Source organism: Bufo bufo, chromosome 5, assembly GCF_905171765.1.
Source record: "Bufo bufo chromosome 5, aBufBuf1.1, whole genome shotgun sequence".
NCBI lineage: Eukaryota > Metazoa > Chordata > Amphibia > Anura > Bufonidae > Bufo > Bufo bufo.
Genome location: NC_053393.1, coordinates 61796352 through 61821824, shown reverse-complemented (window position 1 = coordinate 61821824; position 25473 = coordinate 61796352).

Below are 25473 nucleotides of genomic sequence, written 5' to 3'. Positions count from 1 at the left end.
AGATCCCTAAACCACCCTCCATCCCTGTCCCTGTCCCTTCCCGCGCCGATTTCTGGGGATCTCAGGAAATTTATTTAATGCAACATGGCATCTAAAATACAGTTGCAAAAAAAAGTATGTAAACCCTTTGGAATGATATGGATTTCTGCACAAATTGGTCATAAAATATGATCTGATCTTCATCTAAGTCACAATAGACAATCAGAGTCTGCTTAAACTAATAACACACAAAGAATTAAATGTTACCATGTTTTTATTGAACATGCCATGTAAATATTCACAGTGCAGGTGGAAAAAGTATGTGAACCCTTGGATTTATTAACTGGTTGAACCTTCTTTGGCAGCAATAACTTCAACCAAACATTTCCTGTAGTTGCAGATCAGACGTGCACAACGGTCAGGAGTAATTCTTGACCATTCCTCTTTACAGAACTGTTTCAGTTCAGCAATATTCTTAGGATGTCTGGTGTGAATCGCTTTCTTGAGGTCATGCCACAGCATCTCAATCGGGTTGAGGTCAGGACTCTGACTGGGCCACTCCAGAAGGCATATTTTCTTCTGTTTAAGCCATTCTATTGTTGATTTACTTCTATGCTTTGGGTTGTTGTCCTGTTGCAACACCCATCTTCTGTTGAGCTTCAGCTGGTGGACAGATGGCCTTAAGTTCTCCTGCAAAATGTCTTGATAAACTTGGGAATTCATTTTTGCTTCGATGATAGCAATCCATCCAGGCTCTGATGCAGCAAAGCAGCCCCAAACCATGATGCCCCCACCACCATACTTCACAGTTAGGATGAGGTTTTGATGTTGGTCTGCTGTGCCTCTTTTTCTCCACACATAGTGTTGTGTGTTTCTTCCAAACAACTCAACTTTGGTTTCATCTGTCCACAGAATATTTTGCCAGTACTGCTGTGGAACATCCAGATGCCCTTGTGCAAACTGTAAACGTGCAGCAATGTTTTATTTAAGCAGCAGTGGCTTCTTCTGTGTTATCCTCCCATGAAATTAATTCTTGTTTAGTGTTTTACGTATCATAGATTCGCTAACAGTGATGTTAGCATTTGCCAAGACATTTGCAAGTCTTTAGCTGACACTCTATGATTCTTCTTCACCTCATTGAGCAGTCTGCGTTGTGCTCTTGCAGTCATCTTTACAGGACGGCCACTCCTAGGGAGAGTAACAGCAGTGCTGAAATTTCTCCATTTATAGACAATTTGTCTTACCGTGGACTGATGAACAGCAAGGCTTTTGGAGATACTTTTATAACCCTTTCCAGCTTTATGCAAGTCAACAATTCTTAATCATAGGTCTTCTGAGAGCTATTTTGTGCGAGGCATCATTCACATCAGGCAATGCTTCTTGTGAAAAGCAAACCCAGAACTTGTGTGTGTTTTTTATAGGGCAGGGCAGCTGTATCCAACACATTCAATCTCATCTCATTGATTGGACTCCAGTTGGCTGACACCTCACTCCAATTAGCTCTTGGAGATGTCATTAGTCTAAGGGTTCACATACTTTTTCCACCTGCACTGTGAATGTTTACATGGTGTGTTCAATAAAAACATGGTAACATTTAATTCTTTGTGTGTTATTAGTTTAAGCAGACTGTGATTGTCTATTGTTGTGACTTAGATGAAGATAAGCAGAAATCCATATCATTCCAAAGGGTTCACATACTTTTTCTTGCAACTGTACATGTCTGCCAATTCAGGCCTGCAAAAAACATTTTTTGCACTTTGCCTCTAGAGACCTGCTGTGTGCCAATACAACAGGCTACCAGCACATATGGGGTGTTGGCAAAAAGGGGAGAAAATGGGGAACATATACTGGGGTGCATTTTCTCCTTTAACCCCTTGTGAAAGTGAAAAATTGGGGTCTGCTAGTAATTTTTCATTTTTACAAATGTGTGCTTTGAAAAGCTTTCTCTAGTATTTCTGCCTTCTGTGAGTCACCTGTTTGCTGAAAAGTACCCTTTCTACCACTTAAAATGTTCGTACGGGGGTGCTCTTTCCGAAATGGGGTCACTTCTTGGGGTTTGAATGCGACATGGCACTTAAAATAAATGTCTGCCAATTCAGGCCTGCAAAATCCATATTTAGCTGTTTGACTCTAGAGCTCTGATGTGCGTAATTTTTTGAGCACATATGGGGTGATGGCGTATTCAGGGGGGAAATGTGGAACAAAATGTGGGGTGCATTTTGTCCTGTTTCCCCTTGTGAAAGTGAAAAATATAGGTGTAAAGCAACTTTTTCTGGAAAAAAAATTCATTTTTCATTTTTACAGCCAAGCATTTCTTAATTCTGTGAAATGCTTGATGGGTCAAAGTGCTCACTACACATCTTGAAATATTCCTTGAGTGGTGTAGTTTCCGGAATGGGGTCACTTTTTGGGGGTTTCCACTGTAGGGCCACCTCAGGGTGTCTTCACATGCGACATAGCTCCCAATATAGTTATTCCAGCTAAATCCTGTCTCCTAACGCCATATGGTGCTCCTTCCACTCTGAAGCCTGCTGTGTGCCCATACATCATTTTTTAAAACATGTTTACATTGTGTCCCTTTTCCATTAAAGTTGTTATAATACAGGGGATACATATGTGGTCATTTATCAAACTGGTGTAAAGTATAACTAGCTTAGTTGTTTCATTTTCCTAAAGAGCTGTCAAAAATAAAAGGTAGAATCTGATTGGTTGATATGGGCAACTAAACCACTTCTACTTTATACCAGTTTGATAAATCTCCCTCTATATTTTAGTTTAGCTTTATGTTAAAAATTATCTTGCTAAAAAAAAAATGTAGTTGTGTAGGAGTGTAAAAAATAAAGCACACAAAAAAAAAACAAAGGTATGTCCGATTAGTGGCATGGGAGAAGACCTTAGTATTGAAGATGATGAAAAAAATAATCCAAGGCATCTGATGCGTGGAAACTCCTCCGACCCATGTAAAGACGGTTTTATTTACTAGTAATACATTCACTTTCATTTCTCTGCTAAAACACTGATGGGGTAATTTATCAAACTGGTGTAAAGTAGAACTGGCTTAGGCTACTTTCACATTAGCGTTTTTGCGGATCCATTATGGATCTGCAAACGGAAAGCCAAAATGTTAGTGTGAAAGTAGCCTTAGTTGACCACAGCAACTAATCAGATTCCACCTTTCATTTTGGACAGCTCCTTTGGAAAATGAAAGGTGGAATCTGATTGGTTGCTATTGGCAACTAAGCCAGTTCAACTTTATACCAGTTTGATAAATGACCCCAACAGATTATAGTGTCCAGGGGCTAGAAGCTGCAGTGGTGACCATTTTTATATTCTTTTATTTGTATTGTCCTTATTTGTATTCATTATTTTCGTTAATTAGGCTACTTTTACACTGGCGTTTCTGGGTCCGCTTGTGAGATCCGTTTCATGGCTCTCACAAGCAGCCCAAAACAGATCAGTTTAGCCCCAATGCATTCTGAATGGATAAGGATCCGTTCAGAATGCATCAGTTTGCCTCCGTATAGCCTCCATTCCGCCCCGGGGTGGACACCAAAACGCTGCTTGCAGCGTTTTGATGTCCGCCTGACGATGCAGAGCCAAACGGATACGTCCTGACTTACAATGTAAGTCAATGGGGACGGATCCGTTTTCACTGGCACAATATGGTGCAATTGAAAAACGGATCCGCCTCCCATTGACTTTCAGTGTAAGTCAAAACGGATCAGTTTGAATTATCATGAAAAAAAAAATAATAATAATAATATATATATTTTTTTGTTTTGTTTATGGTAATGCAAATGGATCCGTTCTGAACGGATACAAGCATTTGCATTATAGGTGCGGATCCGTCTGTGCAGATACCAGACGGATCCGCTCCTAACACAAGTGTGAAAGTAGCCTTAGACACATTGTGCGCCTTTGGAGGGCATTTAACATTACTTTTTTTTATTGCTGATTTCTCCTGTAACTGGGGCTGCCATAGTAGTCCCAGTTATAGGGTGAATGCAGCCTGCTAACATGCTCTGTAGAGATGATCAGGGTCTGCTAAGACCAAACAGCTCCTGCATTTACCCAGCTCAAGAGGTGGCAAGAACAAACCAGCCTGAAACTAACATAAACATTGAAGAAGCTGCAGCACTGACATGAGAGCTATGGCCTCTTCTTCCAGCAGGGATGCTGATAGCCAGACCCAGACCACAATAATATTGATGTCCTGAAGGTGGGTCATCAATATTAAAAGAATAGATAATCATTTTAAGTTTTAGCATGATTTAATAGCAAAACACACAACAGCACAGTATAGGATGTAGCTATAAAGACCAGCTTTGCAGGATTTCAGTGATTTGCAGGGTGCAATATGAGGATATCACACATATATAATTGGCACTAGTATATGATCATGATATAATACAAAGTGAAAACTAAATATTTAGGTGGTCATTTATCAAACTGGTGTAAAGTAGAACTGGCTTAGTTGCCCACAGCAACCAATCAGATTCCACCTTTCATTTTGGACAGCTCCTTTGGAAAATGAAAGGAGGAATCTGATTGGTTGATATGTGCAACTAAGCCAGTTCTACTTTACACCAGTTTGATAAATGACCCCCTATGAGTTTTCACAAAACTTTTAGAACAAATCAGGAAATTGCTTAAACAGCAATTACCTATTCCAGCATTCAGTCTGGGAATCACTCCCAAGAATTAACCTTCATAATAATAAGATGGCGGACGTCTGACTCTCCATACTTTCCCTACAAGCCATCAGTTGAGCACAATCTGTTATATAATTGGTATGACCTCTGGGACCAGATATTTCCAAGATATTCTACTAAAATGTCTCACATTATTCCTTTAGGCTGAAGTTTATGCAGTTTTTGGAGAGACCTTTTGGTCAAAGCCAGAAGTGGTTCAAAAGGACGATGTATAAAAGACAAACTGGTACTTCTCTGGCTTGAAACTGCATCAAAAACCATAGTGTGAATCCCGACATCACTGGCTGGAAACACACATGCACTTTTTGATGCACTTTTTTGAGCCAAAGCCAGAAATGGATCCAGCAGACAGGAGAGGTATTAGGCTAACTTGAACATGTTGTGGATTACGTACGATTTTTCCGTGCAGATTTTAATGTGGAAAAAATGCAGCGTAATCCAGTACCAGCAAAGTGAATGGGATCATACAAATCTCATGTTCACTTCGCTTTTTTTCCATGTGGAATTGACCTGCCGTGCGGATTTTGAAATGGCAGCATGTCAATTGTTTGTGAGATTTTTGTATGCACCAAATACGTGCTCAAAAAACGGCTCATGGCTCATGAACTTGTGCACCCAATGACTGTCCTGCGGACCGCAAATAGCAGTCCGCAATGCATGGGCACTGGCCGTTTGCGGATGCAGACCCATTCCAGTGATCCGCAAGATTCAGTCCGCACTGCAAAAAATAGAACATGTTCTATTTTTTTGAGGTGCAGAGGAACGGACCAAAATCAGTACTAGAGAGAGCTTCCGCTCCGTGCCTCCACTCCGCACCGCTCTGTATCTTGCGGACCCATACAAGTGAATGGGTCCGTATCTGTAATACAGAGTTCACACAGCCCAGTGGCGTACCGCCCATATAGGCAGACCATGCCGTTGCTATGGGGCCCGCGGCACAGGGGGGGCCGGAGCGCATGGAAGGCCCCGCCCCTATGTCTCCTCTGTTGCACAGACAGTTGCACTGTTGCACTCGCGTGAAAAATCGCGCATGTTCCCGCAACGCACAACGCATCTTTTTCTGCATCGCCCGTGTGAAACCAGCCTTCGGCCTCTTTCACACGAGCGTGACGGATTAGGTCCGATGCGTTCAGGGTGCGTTCAGTGTAACTCGCACCATTTTGCAAGCAAGTTCAGTCAGTTTTGTCTGCGATTGCATTCAGGTTGTTCAGTTTTTTTCCGTGCGGGTGCAATGCGTTTTGATGCGTTTTTCAACGCGCGTGATAAAAAACTGAAGGTTTACAAACAACAAATCTTTGCAACCATCAGTGAAAAAACGCATCGCACCTGCAATTTGCTTGCGGATGCAATGCGTTTTCACGCAGCCCCATTCACTTCTATGGGGCCAGGGCTGCATGAAAAAAACGCTGATTATAGAACATGCTGCGATTTTTACGCAACGCAGAACTGATGCGTGAAAAACAACGCTCATGTACACAGACCCATTGAAATGAATGGGTCCGGATTCAGTGCGGGTGCAATGCGTTTACCTCACGCATTGCACCCGCGCGGATATCTCGCCCGTGCGGATTTTGGTGTTGAAATGCACAGAATGCACACAACAATGTGTAATTTCTGTCTTTTAAACCAGAACCGTGTGCACGTACCCTACATTCTTCCTTATGCAGTATTTCCAATCCGTTTGAATCCACGTCCAGCTTTGTCTTAAAAAACTGCATGTGTGATATGCCTTTGCTGCGTTCACACGGGCGAGATTCCGCGCGGGTGCAATGCGGTAGGTGAACGCATTGCACCCGCACTGAATCTGACCCATCATTTCAATGGGCTGTTCAGATGAGCGATGATTTTCCACGCATCACTTATGCGTTGCGTGAAAATCGCAGCATGCTCTATATTCTGTCTGTGCGTTTTTCACGCAACGCAGGGCCCCATAGAAGTGAATGGGGTTGCGTGAAAATCGCAAGCATCCGCAAGCAAGTGCGGGATGCGTGCGATTTTCACGCATGGTTGCTAGGTGACAGTCTATAAACTGTATTATTTTCCCTTTTAACATGGTTTATAAGGGAAAATAATAGCATTCTGAATACAGAATGCTTAGTAAGTGGTCAATTGAGGGTTATAAAAAATAAAAAAAATTAACTCACCTTCTCCTCTTGTTCGCGTAGTTCTCCCGGTCTTTAGTTCTTTAAAAGATGAACTATGGGCTAAAGGACCTTTGGTGACGTCAGATCACATGCTCCAATCACATGGTACATCACCGTGGTGATGACCATGTGATTGGAGCATGTGATCTGACGTCACCAAAGGTCCTTTAGCCCATAGTTCATCTTTTAAAGAACTAAAACCGGGAGAATTCTACGCGAACAAGAGGAGAAGGTGAGTTAATTTTTTTATTTTTTTTTAACCCCAATTGACCACCTACTAAGCATTCTGTTTCAGAATGCTATTATTTTCCCTATAACTATTTATAAGGGAACATAATAACATCTACACAACACCGAACCCAAACCTGAACTTCTGTGATGAAGTTCGGGTCTGGTACCACAGTCGTTTTTTTATCACGCGCGTGCAAAACACATTGCACCCGCGCGATAAAAACTGAACATCGAACGCAATCGCAGTCAAAATCGACCTGCAATTCATTCCTACTCGCGCGGGTTTTGCCGCAACACACCGGGACGCATCCGAACTAATCCGGACACGCTCGTGTGAACCCAGCCTTAAAGGGATTTTCCAGGACTTAAAAACCCTATTCCGAGGAAGCAGAAAACCCCTTTAAAGGGCATTTTCCGGTACTTAGATACTGATGGCCTTAGGATAGGTCTTCAATATCAATTGGGTGGGGGTCCAATTCTCCCATCAAGCAGCTTCTGGCACCAGAAACTATACCGTGGATGGAGAAGGAAGCAGAAGGCGCCATCCTCTGTGTTAGTGGCTGTGCGGGGGTACTGCAGCTTCACCTCCCATTTAAGTAAAGTATTGCTAGCACCGGAAACTACACAGAGGATGGCGCCTTCTGTTTCCTTTTCCATTCCGCGGTATAGTTTCTGGCGCCGGCAGTTGCATTATGAGAGAATTGGACTCCAACCAATCTGATACTGGCACTAATGTTGAGCAAAGTCGATTCGTTCTAACAATTCCGTTTTAAATGCTGTCCAGAGACCTGCCTCCATACAGCATTAAAATGTACTGCCTCTATTGAGGCAAAATTCGTTTCACACCCGAAGTTGCGCGAGACTTCGGTATTAGTTCTATATCTTTAAAAGCATTACAAATTATCAATCTGAAGACTGGTTTGTTGCCGAAGTACCACCAGTCCCAAAACCGACTTCGATTCCGAATTTGAAATGTTTTTAAAGCTATAGAACTGAATACCGAATTCATTCACGTGACTTTGGGTGAAACGAATTTTGCCTCCACGAGGCAATACTTTTAATGCTGTACGGAGACAGGTCTCCATACAGCATTAAAACAAATGGGTCATTTATCAAACTGTGTAAAGTAGAACTGGCTTAGTTACCCATAGCAACCAATCAGATTCCATCTTCATTTTCCAAAGGAGCTGTCCAAAATTAAGGTGGAATCTGATTGTTGCTGTGGGCAACTAAGCCAGTTCTACTTTACACTAGTTTGATAAATGACCCCAGAAGTGTTAAATCGAATCGACTTCGGATCTATGATCTGAAGCTCAATTTGCTCAACACTATGGATGACATATCCTGAGGCTATCAATATACAGATGAAACGCGAAAAATTTGAATATCGTGCAAAAGTTAATTTATTTCAGTAATGCAAATTAAAAGGTGAACTAACATATGAGATAGACTCATTACATGCAAAGCGAGAATATCTCAAGCCTTTATTTGTTATAATTTGGATGATGATGGCTTACAGCTTATGAAACCCCAAATTCACAATCTAAGAAAATTAGATTACATGAAATCAATAAAAAAGTATGTAAAATAGAAAAATGTAGACCTCTGAAAAGTATAATCATGCATATGTACTCAGGTACTAGTGGTTTGGGCCCCTCAATGCCGCGTGGCATGGATGCTATCAGCCTATGGCACTGCTGAGATGTTATGGAAGACCAGGATGCTTCAGCCTTCACTCTTCTGCATTGTTCGGTCTCATGTCTCTCATTTTTCTCTTGCAATGCCCCATAGATTATCTATGGGTTCAGGTCAGGCGAGTTTGCTGGCCAATCAAGCCTAGTAATCCCATGGGTCATTGAACCAGGTTTTGGTACTTTTGGCATGTGGGGCAGGTGCCAAGTGCTGCTGAAAATGAAATCACCAACTCCTATAAACTTGTCAGCGTAAGGAAGCAAAAGGTACTCCAAAATCTCCTGGTAATGCTGCGTTGACTCTGGACTTAATGAAGCACAGTGCAGATGACATGGCTCACCAAATCAACACAGACTGTGGAAACTTCACACTGGACTTCAAGCATTCTTGCATTGTGTGCCTCTCCACTCTTCCTCCAGACTCTGGGTCCTTAATTTGCAAAACTGTGATGCAAAAGTTACTCTCATCAGAAAAGAGGACTTTGGACCACGAGCAACAGACCAGTTCTTTTTTTCTTTAGCACAGGTAAGACGCTTCTGACGTTGTTGTTGTTCAGGAGAGGCTTGACAAGAGGAGTACGACCATTTGAAGCCCATGTCCAGGATCCTCTGTGTGTGGTGGCTCTTTGATGCACTAACTCCACCTCAGTCCACTCCTTGTGAAACTCCCCAACACTTTTGAATGGCCTTTTCCTGACATTCCTCTCCAGCTTGTGCACCTTTTTCTTCCACACTTGTCACTTCCACATAACTTTCTATTAATGTGCTCTGATACAGCACTTTGGGAACATCCAACTTCTTTTGCAATTACCTTTTGAACTTTCCCTCCTTATGGAGGTGTCAATGATGGTTTTTCTGCACAACTGTCAGGGTCAGCAGTCTTACCCATGATTGTGATTCCTACTAAACCAACAGAGAGACAATTTAAAGGCTCAGAACCCTTTGCAGGTGTTAAATTACAGTAGCTGACTAGAGTGTGACACTTGGCCTCTTGCACACGAGCGTGACAGATTTGGTCAGGATGCTCAACTGTGCGTTCCTTGTTAATTGCACATTTTTGCTTGTGTCTGGCGTCCATTTTGTATGCTATTGCATTGCGTTATTGCGTTTTTCCCGCGCGGATTGCATTCATTTTTAACGCGCATGAAAAAAACATCCTCCAGATTCACCTGTTACTGAAAACACATATAAATACCCCCAGCATGCATTGTTTTTTTTGGACAGCTCCATTTGTTTGGGGAGTTTTGGTCGTTTGGCTGGTTTGTGTGTTTGGTTATTGTATTTCCCTTTGCAGGATGTCTACTTTCACCGTATCATCCACTGACCATGTGTTCTTGCACTGGCTGGTCTTCTGCTGTTTTGGAGAGCGGCCGGAAATGATACAGGAAGAAGCGGATGTGGGTGCATCTATCATTTCGCAGCGGGCCAGCGAAAGGCAATTTGTTGGCTTGTACTCTGACCTCCGTGCGCACCCTGTGAAATTCTTTAATTATTGCCGCATGTCTGTGGTTACCTTTGATCGGCTGTAGGGGGAGTTGAGGCCTTCCTTGACTTTCAAGGACACCAACATGCATGAAGTGTGTCACCTGAAGAACACTCATTATTACGTTAAGGTAAAGACTATATATTATCAGACTCATACATGAATGACCCACTGTTTGCCAATACATAGCAGTTTTGTCTATGGCCTGTGAATTCTGAACTTTACCTGGTCTTTATACTTAAAGGGTTTTCTACACCAGAACTACTGTTATGTAGCTTGACTGACAATAGCGATGCGCCAATGTCAGCACTACATAACAGTATTTTCTAACGTTAGTCCCTGCAAGCCTTTTTGTTAAAAAGCACTTTTATAATATGCTAATGAGCCTCTAGGTACTATGTGGGCGTAAAATCAGCACCTAAGGCTCCGTCCACTCACACCATTAATCCCGCCCAGGTCCCAGTGTTGTGCCCGCCCAGCTCCTCTTGATTGATGGCACGGTCTGCCGCATCGCTGGCCGAAATCCGTGCCGTTCACTCTGTCTTCGGCGCAGCGCAGTGAGTGGAGGCCGCTCTCCTGATGCCGCTTCCTCACTGTGACGTAGTCGGCGCAGTGAGTAATCCGGCACCAGGATCGCATCATTCACTCACTGCGCTGAAGACAGAAGTGAACGCGCAGGCGCGGGATTTCGGCAGCGATGCGGCGGACCGTGCCATCAATCAAGAGGAGCTGGGCAGGCACAACACTGGACCTGGGCGGAATAATGGTGAGTGGACAGAGCCTCTAGTGCTTGATTTTTTTTTTCATTTCAGATATCTGGCGACTTGGCAATTCTTTTTCTTAGTACATTTCGAGTTTAGAATGGCGACCTCCACAATTGCTGCCGTGGTAACAGGCTACATGTGCCACCATTTGGTTGAGTACTGAAAGCTTCAGTGCTGCCACACCCAACCAGCAGCAGTGGCTTGATACAGCCCAGGGCTTCCTGAGAGGGCTCAATTCCCAAATTGTGGAAGCACATATGGGTTAAGAAGCCACCGAACTCAGGGACCCGATACTATAATTATAAACAGTTTTTCTTTGTAGTTTTGTTGGCCTTGGCTGACACAAACTACAGGTTTCTAATTGTAGATATTGGGTCCTATGGAAGTACTGCAGATGCTCGCATCTTTAGGGCTTCCAGAATGGGTCTTTGGCTTCAGTCCACCAACTGGACATACCACAGCCCACCAGCGCCTTATGTGGTTGTAGGGGACGAGGGTTTTGCCCTTTCTACCCCACCTCATACATTCCCTTTCCTAGCGAGGTTTAGATGCAAAGAGGTGCACTTTTTAATTATCGTTTAAGTAGGACCAGAAGGTTTGTGGAGTGCGCCTTTGGGATTTATTCTAGTAAATGGCGGGTTTTTCTTTCGCCATACAGCTGGCTTCTTCGAAAATGTCAATGTGGTCATCAAAGCATGTGTACTGCTGCACAACTGCATACGTACCTAGAAGTCGACAACCTAGTGATGGACGAACATCAGCCGTGACAGTTCGTGAACGCGCGAACGCGATCAAATGTTTGCGAACCGCACGTTCGCGTGCGCCCCATTGACTTTTAATGGCAGGCGAACCTGAGAAACCTTAAGGTCATATTTGCAGCCACCAAATACTAACTAGAAGTACACAAATAGTGCCACAACATGGACAGTGACATACCAAGAGGGAATCAATGGCAAAAATTCCCACAAAAAATTTGTATTTTAGTCAGGGGGCCATTTTATGCGTATTAAAGGGAAACTCTCAAAAATGTGCCCTGCTGGAGCCTAGAAAATTTTTATTTTAGGCCACGGGAGAACAGGCCCCAAAAATTTGGCATTCACCTGACAGAAAATAACTTGTGATTAAAGAAGCTGCAGGAATATCTGGCAAGTACTAGCTGTGTGGTGCACGTGACAACATTTTCCCGTATTCTTCATATGTCTGGGCTATGGGGTAGAGTGGCAAGACGAAAGCCTTTTCTTACAAAGAAAAACATCCAAGCCAGGCTACATTTTGCAAAAACACAACCTGAAGTCTCCCAAAAGCATGTGGGAAAAGGTGTTATGGTCTGATGAATCCAAGGTTGAACTTTTGGCCATAATTCAAATATATGTTTGGCGCAAAAACAACACTGCACATCACCAAAAGAACACCATACCCACAGTGAAGCATGGTGGTGGCAGTGTCATGCTTTGGGCTGTTTTTCTTTCAGCTGGAACTTGGGCCTTAGTTAAGCTAGAGGGAATTATGAACAGTTCCAAATACCAGTCAATATTGGCAGAAAACCTTCAGGCTTCTGCTAGAAAGCTGAACATGAAGAGGAACTTCATCTTTCAGCATGACAACGACCCAAAGCATACATCCAAATCAACAAAGGAATGGCTTCACCAGAAGAAGATAAAAGTTTTGGAATGGCCCAGCCAGAGCCTAGACCTGAATCCGATTGAAAATCTGTGGGGTGATCTGAAGAGGGCTGTGCACAGGAGATGCCCTCGCAATTTGACAGATTTGGAGTGTTTTTGCAAAGAAGAGTGGGCAAATCTTTCCAAGTCAAAATGTGCCATGCTGATAGACTCATACCCCAAAACACTGAGTGTTGTAATAAATTCAAAAGGTGCTTTAACAAAGTATTAGTTAAGGGTGTGCACACTTATGCAACCATATTATTTTATTTTTATATTTTTCTTTCCCTCTACCTAAAAGATTTCAGTTTGTTTTCAATGTAGTTGTACAGTTTATAGGTCACATTAAAGGGGAAAAAAGTTCTGAAATGATTTATCTTTGTCTCATTTTTTTTACATCACAAAAACCTGATATTTTAACAGGGGCGTGTAGACTTTTTATATTCACTGTATGTATAAAAAATATATATATATTTTTAATACAGTTTCGAAATTTGTAGATATTGGTGAAAACCACATTAATATTAGTGTGTGTAAGTGATATAGAAAAAAGTTAATATAGTATAAGTGTATTTAGGTGATATAAATGTTTAGTTAAAGTGTACAATTATTAATGTTGTGTATGTGCTGGTGCAACATAAATATCATTATGCACTGTATATAATAAAGATAACCAGCAATAAAATTCAGGAGAATAAAACAGTTTATTCACAGACAAAATAGTCAACTCAACACATTTTTGGGGTCAGTATAATAAAATAACATAAATAAAGCAGAAATAAATTAAATTCACAAATTAAAAAAACACCCAGATGGCGAGGGGGGACCCTGATACTGCGGGCTAGGGTTTGCTGGTTGGGAAGGGGGCCCTGAGAACTATGATGGGACAGCTTGTGAGGAGGAGGGGACAGGCTACAGGCTGCCCATAAGATGATTCCCCCGATACTGTGGGCCGTATGGCTGAATAGGTGGCCCATAATGATTCCTTGGAGGAGGAAACTGTATTGGCATTGGCCAGGGGCCAAACATGTGCCCATGGAGGCACCAATTTTCCAGGGCCACAATCATTTCGGTAGGGTCGTTGGGGGGGGGGGGGGGCATCCAGAGCAATTCCGAGAGCCAATTTGGTTCTCAGTAATCGTTTTGGAGGCAGCCGGCGCAAATAATGGGCCAGACTACATACAGGCAAAAAGGTCTAAATGATCCTCCTGCTGGGCTCTAGATAAATACTCCAGAACCTGGGTATTTATCAGAGATTTGGCAGAAGGCATTGCCCGTCATCTGGCCAGGCTGGGTAGAGCCAAAGGGAGGGAGAATCACCTCCGGAAGCAGCTGGATGCCTGGATGGTGCCGTGCTGGGTACTGGGGCACTCTCTGCCTGCTCTGGGCCCAGAGGGAGTGTCTTCCTCGCAGGCACTGGATTGCTGTGGGAGCCGACTCATCTTCTTCCTCCTCTAGGTTGTTGTCACGGCGGACAGGATATCAAATACATAGAAAAATAAACAAACAAGTTTCTAGACGAAAGCTGGGATCAAGGTCACCTCCTGACAACTCCCTACCAGCTCTCCCTATTCTGCTATGCCCACGTTCAGACCCTTAAGGTGGGAATAACGTGTCCTCGTGCCTGGGCTGGAAATACCCTAAAATCCCTGAGATGGTGAAAGGGGAATAGAGGCAGCCTGTTCCCTCAGAACCTGGAGGGGCAGGCGTCTCTCTAACAGCCTAGACAGCAAGCCACAAGAGAACAGAAAAAACACTTATCTTTTCTGAGCAGGAAAAGCCAATCCTTCCTTTCTTACTTCCACAGAGCCAGACAGAAGCTATAACCCGCAAGGAACACTGGGAGTGGGTGTGATTTAAACTGAAACCAACGACCCCACCCAGTGCACCTGAAGGAAGGCGGATCTAGCTCGACTCCAAAACAAAACAAAAGACTAGACACGTGCTGCTAATCTAGCAGACCTCCGCACATAGCCTGAGCAGGGCATGACAGTTGTCCTCGGATCTTCAAAAAAAATATAAAAATTGTACATTATTATATGAACACTATTTTGTTTTTAAATATTCATGTCACATATTACTGTCATCATCAAAATACATTAGTGCATAGTACTACAGGAACTAACCAACATATTACATATGGGGTCATTTAGCTACATTGGGGAAATTAGAAGTGTCATAGCTGGCTATAGCAACAATACCTAATCCACTTGTCATGTTGTTCACTTACTTTTGCTAATGAAAGGAGGAATTGGAATAGTTGCTATCGGCAAATATGACATTTCAAAACAATTTTTACCAATCACATTACCTACATAGTCTGCATACAGTGTGTATTGATAAACATGTAGTGGTCAGTGTTTAGAATTAACTAACGGACGCAGCTCCATGACCTCATGGAGGAACATCAGTTGTTCCTTAAACATATATGGCCTTTTTTTTGGGTGCCAGGAACCACTCTGCCCCTGTTGCTGCATCTCTTTGCGGAACTGGTCCCTGCAGCTCCGCCAATGATTCTTGACCTCATCGACTTGTAATAATAAGACAAGAAAGGGAAAATGTAGCCAAATATACAATCCTACAGAGGATAATGTATCACATGTGCTATACTAGGCAGGATAACGTATCACATGTGCTATACTAGGCAGGATAACGTATCACATGTGCTATACTAGGCAGGATAACGTATCACATGTGCTATACTAGGCAAGATAACGTATCACATGTGCTATACTAGAGAGGATAATGTATCACATGTGCTATACTAGGGAGGATAATGCATCACATGTGCTATACTAGAGTGGATAATGTATCACATGTGCTATACTAGGGAGGATAACGTATCACATGTGCTATACTAGGGAGGATAACGCATCACATGTGCTATACTAGAGAGGATAATGTATCACGTGCTATACTAGGGAGGATAACGCATCACATGTGCTATACTAGGGAGGATAACGCATCACATGTGCTATACTAGGGAGGATAACGTATCACATGTGCTATACTAGAGTGGATAATGTATCACATGTGCTATACTAGGGAGGATAACGTATCACATGTGCTATACTAGGGAGGATAACGTATCACATGTGCTATACTAGGGAGGATAACGTATCACATGTGCTATACTAGGGAGGATAACGTATCACATGTGCTATACTAGGGAGGATAACGTATCACATGTGCTATACTAGGCAGGATAACGTATCACATGTGCTATGCTAGGGAGGATAACCTATGACATGTGCTATACTAGGCAGGATAACGTATCACATGTGCTATGCTAGGCAGGATAACGTATCACATATGCTATACTAGGCTGAGGATAACCTATGACATGACCTATGCTAGGGAGGACAGCAAGGATCACACATGTGTACATTGACTACTTACCGAAATTCCGGCGACTTTGCCCTTTGGTTTTCTCCCAGATGGTGGAAAAAAGCTCCTGGGTTTTCTTCACCAGGGCCGCATCTTTTTTATTCCAGTTTGCGGTAGTCCCCCGCTGTGTATCGCAAATGCAGGTCTCTCCTGGACAAGGACAATGAGCCTCTCCACATCCATAGCCCGTAGTGTCTTTGCCATGGCTTAAATATGGTCTGCAAGGGCTGGAAAATTCAGCAGCAAACTCCTGCCCCATGTGATGCCTGGAGCCAGACACTGAGAAACTCAACTTCCTGTCTAAAATATCTTCACTGTTGCTAAGTTACTTGTGTTAAAAACGCAACGCATTGCATCCACATGCAATGCAATTTTCACACAGCCCCATTCACTTCTATGGGGCCAGTGTTGCGTGAAAAACACAGAATATAGAACATGCTGCGATTTTCACGCAACGCAGATGTGATGCGTGAAAAACAATGCTCATGTACACAAACCCATTGAAATGAATGGGTCCGGATTCTGTGCGGGCGCAATGCGTTCGCATCACGCATTGAACCCGCGCAGAAAACTTGCTCGTGTGAAAGGGGCCTTTGAACCTAGAATATCAATCCTTTTCACAATATTCTAATTTTCTGAGATTGTGAATTTGGAGTTTTCATAAGCTGCAAGCCATAATTATCCAATTTACCGTAATTTTTCGCTTTATAAGACACACCTGATGATAAGACGCACCTAGGTTTTTGAGGAGGAAAATAAGAAAAAAGTATTTTGAACCAAAAGTGCTTTTGGTGGGTTTTGAACTAATAGTGGTCTGTGTATGACACTACTAATGGAGGATATGTGGATGATGCACTATTATGGGGGCATCTGTGTATGATGCACTGTTATGGGGGATCTGTGGATGACACTGTTATGGGGCATCTGTGGATGATGCACTATTATGGGGGATATGTGGATGACATTGCTATGGAGGGGATTTGTGGATGATGCACAGTTATGGGGGCATCTGTGGATGAGGCACTGTTATGGGGGATCTGTAGATGACACTGTTATGGTGGGAGATCTGTGGATGACACTGTTATGGGGATCTGTGGATGGCACTGTTATAGGGGGGGGGGTCTGTGGATGACAATATTATAAGGGGAGTGCGGTGACATCAGCGCAGGTCCTGAGCGCGATGACGTCACCGAAGGTCCTTTTCCAGCCAGGTCCTGCAAGAAGAAGAAAAAAGAAGACCAGCCCGGCTGCATGATCAAGTGGAGGCAAGTTAAATTTTTAAAATTTTTAACCCCGAGATTAACCTTTTACTTAGCATTCAGAATTAAACAATGCTATTATTTTCCATTATAACCATGTTATAATGGAAAATAATAAAGTAAATGGGGTCCCGGGTAACTCATCCCTCGTCTTCTTAGCAACCATGCGTGAAAAGCGCATTGCATCCGCACGTTTACCTCACGCATTGCACCCGCGCGTAATTCTCGCCCGTGTGAAAGGGGCCATATAGTGAGGAACAGTAGTATTTGAACACCCTGCGATTTTGCAAGTTCTCAAACTTAGAAAACATGGAGGGGTCTGAAATTCACATTGTAGGTGCATTCCCACTCTGAGAGACAGAATAAAATTAAATAAATCAGGAAATCACATTGTATGATTTTTAAAGAATGTATTTGTCTTTCACTGCTGAACATACAGTTGTGTTCAAAATAATAGCAGTCAGACATCACTAACCTGATCAATCACTGTTTTTGGTAGAAATGATATTTCTACATGGCAAATAATTTACTAGCAGGTGTAGTAGAGTAATAGAAACCCAACAGACCCAACAGTCATAACTTGCATGCTGCTGATTCTGTGTAATTTAATCACTTATTGAAAGGGGCATGTTCAAAATAATAGCAGTGTGGAGTTCAATTAGTGAGGTCATTCATTAAAAAACTGGTGGCAATTATTGCCCTTATTAAAGAAAGAAGGGCAGCAAATGTTGTACATGCTGGTTACAGTGCATTTCTCTCTGAAATTCTGAGGAACATGGGTCGTTCCAGACATTGTTCAGAAGAACAGCATACCTTGGTTACAATTTGCCAAAGAGCACATTGACTGGCCTAAAGAGACATTTTGTGGACTGATGAAAGTAAGATTGTTCTTTTTGGGTCTAGTGGCCTTAGACAGTGTGTCAGACGACCCCCAAACACTGAATTTAAGCCACAGTACACTGTGAAGACAGTGAAGCATGGTGGCGGAGGCATCTTGATATGGGGATGTTTCTCATACTACGGTGTTGGGCCTATTTATCGCATACCAGGGATCATGGATCAGTTTGAATACATCAGAATACTTGAAGAGGTCATGCTGCCTTATGCTGAAGAGGAAATGCCCTTGAAATGGGTGTTCCAACAAGACAACGACCCCAAACACACCAGTAAATGTGCAACATCTTGGTTCCAGACCAACAAGATTGATGTTATGGAGTGGTCAGCCCAATCCCCGGATCTTAATCCAATAAAAAATGAAGAATACAAACAGTGCCTTTTTTGAACAATCTAATATTCACTTTTCTTCAATTTTTGGGGAGAAACAACACAAATTTTATATATTTTTCTTCATGTTTTGATTTGGAATAGAATGTGTAGTGTTCCCAATGCATTTGCGTGCATGGAAATAGAAGCTATTAGAAGGATTTTGAGCTTTATTCACTTTTTTAAACACTGCTATTATTTTGAACACAACTGTAAGTATTTAAACACCTGAGAAAATCTGTGTTAATATTTGGTACAGAAGCCTCTGTTTGCAATTACAGAGGTCAAACGTTCTTGACCAGGTTTACACACACTGCAACAGGGATTTTGGCCCACTCCTCCACACAGATCTCCACTAGATCTGTCAGGTTTCGGGGCTGTCACTGAGCAACACAGAGTTTCAGCTCCCTCCAAAGATGTTCTAATGCATTTAGGTCTGGAGACTGGCTAGGCCACTCCAGAACCTTGATATGCTTCTTACTAACCCACTCCTTAGTTATCCTGGCTGTGTGCTTCGGGTCGTTGTCATGTTGGAAGACCCAGCCACGACCCATCTTTAATGCTCTGACTGAGGAAAGGAGATTGTTGCTCAAAATCTCACAATAAATGACCCCATTCATCCTCTCCTTAATACAGTGCAGTCGCCCTGTCCCCTTCACAGAAAAGCACCCCCAAAGCATGATGTTACCACCCCCATGCTTCACAGTAGGGATGGTGTTCTTGGGATGCAACTCATCCTTCTTTTTCCTCCCAACACGACGAGTGAAGTTTAGACCAAAAAGTTCTACTTTGGTCTTATCTGACCACATGACTTTCTCCTATGCCTCCTCTGGATCATCCAGATGGTCATTGGAAAACTTCAGACAGGCCTGGACATGTGATGACTTGAGCAGGGGAACCTTCCGTGCAATGCATGATTTGAAACCATGACGGCGTAGTGTTCTACCGACAGTGACCTTTGAAACTGTGGTTCCAGCTCTCTTAATGTCATTGACCAGCTCCTCCCTTGTAGTTCTGGGCTGATTCCTCACCTTTCTTATCATCAGTGATACCCCACGAGGTGAGATCTTGCATGGAGCCCCAGTCCAAGGGAGACTGACAATCGTCTTTAGCCTCTTCCATTTTCTAACAATTTCTAACAATTGCTCCAACAAAAAAAAATCATGCATCTGTGATCTCCACGGGGCTCACGTACAGTATCCATTGACTTTAATGTGTGAATTTACATTGGTGACACCAGGGAAGCACGATCCCTCATGCACATTAAGGACTAATGTACACGACAGAATTGTGCATTCCGTATTTTGCGGAACAGAACAGCTGGCCCCTAATAGAACAGTCCTATCCTTGTCTGTTATGCGGACAATAATAGGACATGTTCTATTTGTTTGCGGAACGGACATACGGATACACGTGGAGTAACTTCCATTTATTTTGTGGACCCATTGAAATGAATGGTTCCGCATACGGTCTGCAAAAGAAACGGAACGGACACGGAAAGAAAATAGGTTTGCGTGCATGAGCCCTAAGCCTCATTCACACGTCAGTGTTTGGTCAGTGGTTTCCATCAGTGATTGTGAGCCAAAACCAGGATTGGAGCCTCCACAGACATAAGGTATAAGGCCTCTTGCACATGAACACTGGCCCATGTGCACCTTGCATCACAGATGCGGACCCATTCACTTGAATGGGTCCGCAATCATGGAGATGCGGAACGAAAGCACAGATCGGAACCCCACAGAAGCACTAAGGAGTGCTCCGTGGTGTTTCTTTCCGTGCCTTTCCACCGCAAAAAAGTAGAAATTGTTCTATTTTTTGCGGTGCGGACGGTTCATGGACCCATTCAAGTTGAATGGGTTCTCGATCCGTTCCGGCCGACGCACGGACGTTGCCCATGCATTGGGGATCACAAATTGCGGTCCCCCAATGCACGGAACGGATACACAACGTTCGTGTGCAAAAGGCCTAAGGGAGAGATCTGCACCTGTTCTGTGTTTAGAGACACATCTGGTTTGGGCTCAAAATGACTGATGGAAATCACTGCCCAAACACTGACCTGTGAATGAGGCCTTATCGTCTATGGACCTGTGAAAACCATATTACCTCCATGTTTGTCAGTGATCTTCACAGGCCATTGGTAGGAGATGTTCTGGAAATGAACTTTCAACCTAGCAGTGTCCATGGAATACGGATGACACATGGACCACAAAAATTGGACACACAAACCAAACATGGAGCTTTCACTGACCATCTTGTCACGGGTATCATCACAACACGGACGTGTGAAACAGGCCGAAATCCTACAGGAAAAATCTCTGTATCACCTCAGAGGCACATGGCAGGCACGGTGAGACCCAGTAGCATTATGGCTTCCCTTTTTATGGCTTAGTGCAACTCTGAACTTGTTCTGAGCAATAATACACTCAAAGCACGGCATACCTTAAATCTGATCAGGACCAAACCTGTATGGAGCTTAAACAGGACCTGTCACCTCTCCTGGCATGTCTCAGTAACTACTCGCATTCCCCATGTAATTACAATCCTGGAACATCTAGTCTTATGACTCCGTGTTCTGCCATCCCTTTATTATTCCTGCTAGAAGTCAGAAATGAATCACTGGCAGTTTGCAATGAAGGTCTGTCTAAGGGCTCATGCACACGGCCGTATGTATTTTGCGGTCCGCAAAAAATACAGATGACGTCCGTGTGCATTCCGTATTTTTGGGGGACGGAACAGCCGGCCCCTAACAGACTAATGCGGACAATAATAGGACATGTTCTATTTTTTTTGCGGAGCGGAGATAAGGACACACGGAAACGGAATGCACACAGATTTTTTTTTTGCGGACCCATTGAAATAAATGGTTCTGCCTACGGTTCGCAAAAAAAAATGTGAAGGACACGGAAAGAAAATACGTTCGTGTGCATGAGCCCTAACACTATCCAATCAGTAATGCTGGTGTCTGAGCAGGCAGGTACACACCCCTAATTGGTGACACCCATCTGGACCGTCACTGCAAACAGCTAGCAATTCATTCATAACCTCTAGGAATAATAAACGTACGAACGGCCCAACACAGAGTCATAGGAATAGATGTTCCAGACTTGTAATTACATAAGGAATGCAAGCAGCTATTAAAACCGACCTATCAGGACAGGCGACAACCGGTCTTCTTTCAAATCTCTTCACTTTATGTGATATACGGTACATTTCAGTACGCTGGCTCGGTGGACAGCGCTGGGGTCCTGGTTTCAAACCCAACCAAGGGCGACACCTGTGTGGAGTTTGTCGGTTTCCTCGGGGTACGCTTGTTCCCACTCACACTCCAAAAACAGACTTGTGGGGACCGGGACTGTTGAGAGCGATGATAATAATCTCTGCACAAAACTGCAGAATAAGTCTATAAACCAACTAATAATTTCTCAATACGAGCGCAAAGGAAAAGCCAAGCACTAGCCCATGGCAATCAATTTACTCGCTCCTCTCAGTTTTCTAAGGCCTTTATAAAACAACTGCGCAGTCGCTATCAAGAAATGTTGCACTTTTCCTTGACACTACTTTGGAGAAATCTTCCCTAGTGTGTATATGTGATTAGACCGGGACCCCCACTGCGGACAGGGCCTGCTGGGAGTGATACATCCTCCGTACAGCGCTATATGAGCAAGTGATCCGCAATTGCTGGCTGCCGGGGAACTACAACTCCCTGTGGCTGCCAGAGCACGCTGGGAGTAGCTTCACAACAGCTGGACAGCCACAGGTGGCACACCACCACGGATCTAAATAAAAGCAAAAAGCAACCCCAGGATATTTTCCGCAATTAAATTCATATATTACATGCATTGCTATAAAACGGTATAAAAAATGTCAGCCAGAAATCAGTAACTTTACAATGATTTATGTCCTGCAGAGGCTGGAAAGTCACACGGAGTCATTAATGTCCCCGATGTCAGTCTGTTCCTCCGGCCACAACTAATATCAGGCAGAGGTAACACCGGCAAGGGGGGGGGTGACGTGTTGGACTCTCTCTCCCTGGAGGTTAAAGAGTTAAATCCATGGGCCCAAGGGGAAGGGAGAAAAAAAGACAGAGAGCATAAAAAAAAAAAAAAACATAAATGCGGTTATTCTGCATAATAGACTTTAATTGACCTACGGTCAAAGAATTCACAATGTATCAGCAGAGGGAGAAGATTCTCCTTTGGTGCTTTGATTTCTTAATATCAGTGAGTTCTGTCATGTGAGAAAAGGGCCGGAAGTTTTGCAAGAAGTTCAACCACTGTGTGTCCCAACAGAAAAGGTACCACACGATGGCATAATAATGTTTTATATCGAAAGGGGAAATAATTCATAGATTTTATTTGAAAAATGTACTTGACTTTCATGGTAAATGTACAGTATTATCTATATATATATGACATAATATCTATCATATTGCATTTATCCCATATGTATTTACAATTATATAATTTTATCTATCCTGTAATATCTGTCCATCCTGTAATATCTGTCTATCTATCCTGTAATATATATCTATCCTGTAATATCTGTCTATCCTGCAATATCTATCTATCCATCCATCTATCCTGTAATATCTGTATATCTATCCTGTAATATCTCTCTATCTATCCTGTAATATCTCTCTATCTATCCTGTAATATCTCTCTATCTATCCTGTAATATCTATCCTGTAATATCTATCTATCCTGTAATATCTGTCTATCCTGTAATATCTGTCTATCCTGTAATATCTCTCTATCTATCCTGTAATATCTGTCCATCTATCCTGTAATATCTGTCCATCTATCCTGTAATATCTATCTATCCATCCATCTATCCTGTTATATCTGTCCATCTATCCATCCATCTATCCTGTAATATCCATCTATCCTGTAATAACTGTCTATCCTATAATATCTATCTATCCATCCATCCTGTAATATCCGTCCATCTATCCTGTAATATCTGTCCATCTATCCGTCCATCTATCCTGTAATATCTGTCCATCTATCCGTCCATCTATCCTGTAATATCTGTCCATCTATCCTGTAATATCCATCTATCCTTTAATATCTGTCCATCTATCCTGTAATATCTGTCTATCCTGTAATATCTATCTATCCATCTATCTATCTCTGCCATACACGATACATATAAAGCTCACTGCTGATTGCAGGCCAGACCTCTACAGGCTATTCTCTCATATCAGTTTGTAAATTATTTAACCGTTATCATCTCTGTATATCGCACGTCTATCATCTCTCCTGTAAAATCGACCACGTCATTTATACAGATGTTTCTGTCCTTAACTTATAGACACTTAAAGGGCGCCTTCACGCGCGGCAGATTTTGCAGCAGGAAATTCTGCGACTGAAAATCAGTTCCGTTTATGTGAACGGGGCAGCGAGCGCATGGATTTCTGCAAGCTCCATTAAGGTGAATAGAACTGGTTTTCGGTGGTGTCATTTTTCTGCCGCAGGTGAAGGCGCCCAATAAAACAGTTGCAGCAAACGTTAAACTGACGCTTCACTCGGTAAAAGCCATTGAAAAAGACAATTTAAAGTTTACTGCAACTGTACGTCGATTACATAACAGTCAAGTTAAAGATTGCTATATCTGTACAGACTTATAACATTTACATTTCTATGTATCTGTTCCTAAGCTGCTCTATAGATCAGTCGCACTCATATCTATCGGACTTCCATGTAGAGTTTGAATTTATCTCATATCTGTCATTATCCATCTTTCTCATGCATCTAATGTGTAATATCTATCACATATCTACCTATCCATCCATCATGTGGAATATATACCTGTATCCTATCAGTGTAGCTCATCATAATATGTATTGTGTAATGTAGTATTTTATTTCCATGGATCCAGCTATTTAATATAAAGAACCATGTGTGATATAAACTAAGCCTGTGCACATCTCTATAGGTCACAGATGTACATTGTAAGCAGGGCTCCCCTTTACATTGTATTCTCTCTGCTATGTTATTATTTCAATGCTATAATCTCGTTCATTTACTAAATACCACTGGTTATAACTCATAGGAAGTATTTCTGCTGTACACTGACACTAAGCCACTAAACATAGGTAATAAGAAATGTACACATGTAAAAAATATATTATTCCACACAGACATAATGATCACATTGATGATAAGGACACGACTGGATACTCCATATGTGCAGTAATGTATAATCAAGTATAATACTTACTAACTCGCTATAAACGTAGTGGGAGAAAAGGGAATAACTCCTTATACTAAGTCTAATACATGCAATTTACTGTATATTACACACACACACTATGAAATATTGTAAGGCCACTTAAAAACATTGCAAATAAAATGATGACGTACAATAAAAATGTTAAAGTACAAATCTATGTAAATGCACATTACACATACACGGTAGATACATACACAGATTTCCTAGATATGGAGCTATACAAATGTACATAGATACAAACATTGTAGGCATATTACATAAGACACACAGTATAGCAAGAGGTGTAAATCTATGTGTGTATGTATATATATATATCCCCCCAGTAACATACTTCCCATGCAATGTAGTTGAACTTACCCTTCAGGACTGTGTGATTTGTATTTGTGATAGTATTTCCATGTGATGCAATGTAACTGTCAGGTTGAATTTTTCAACACTTTGCATTGCATTAGACATTTCTAATATTGAAATACCATACACAAGTGTGTGCGTGTGTCTGTGTATATATATATATATATATATATATATATATATATACTGTGTATACGTACATGCCCATAAATGCACATATATATTAGATGCAAGACAACTTTTCCAACTGGAACTTTGCATGCTTGTATACATGACATTATATTGAAACATTACATTATGTAACAACAAAAGAAGCA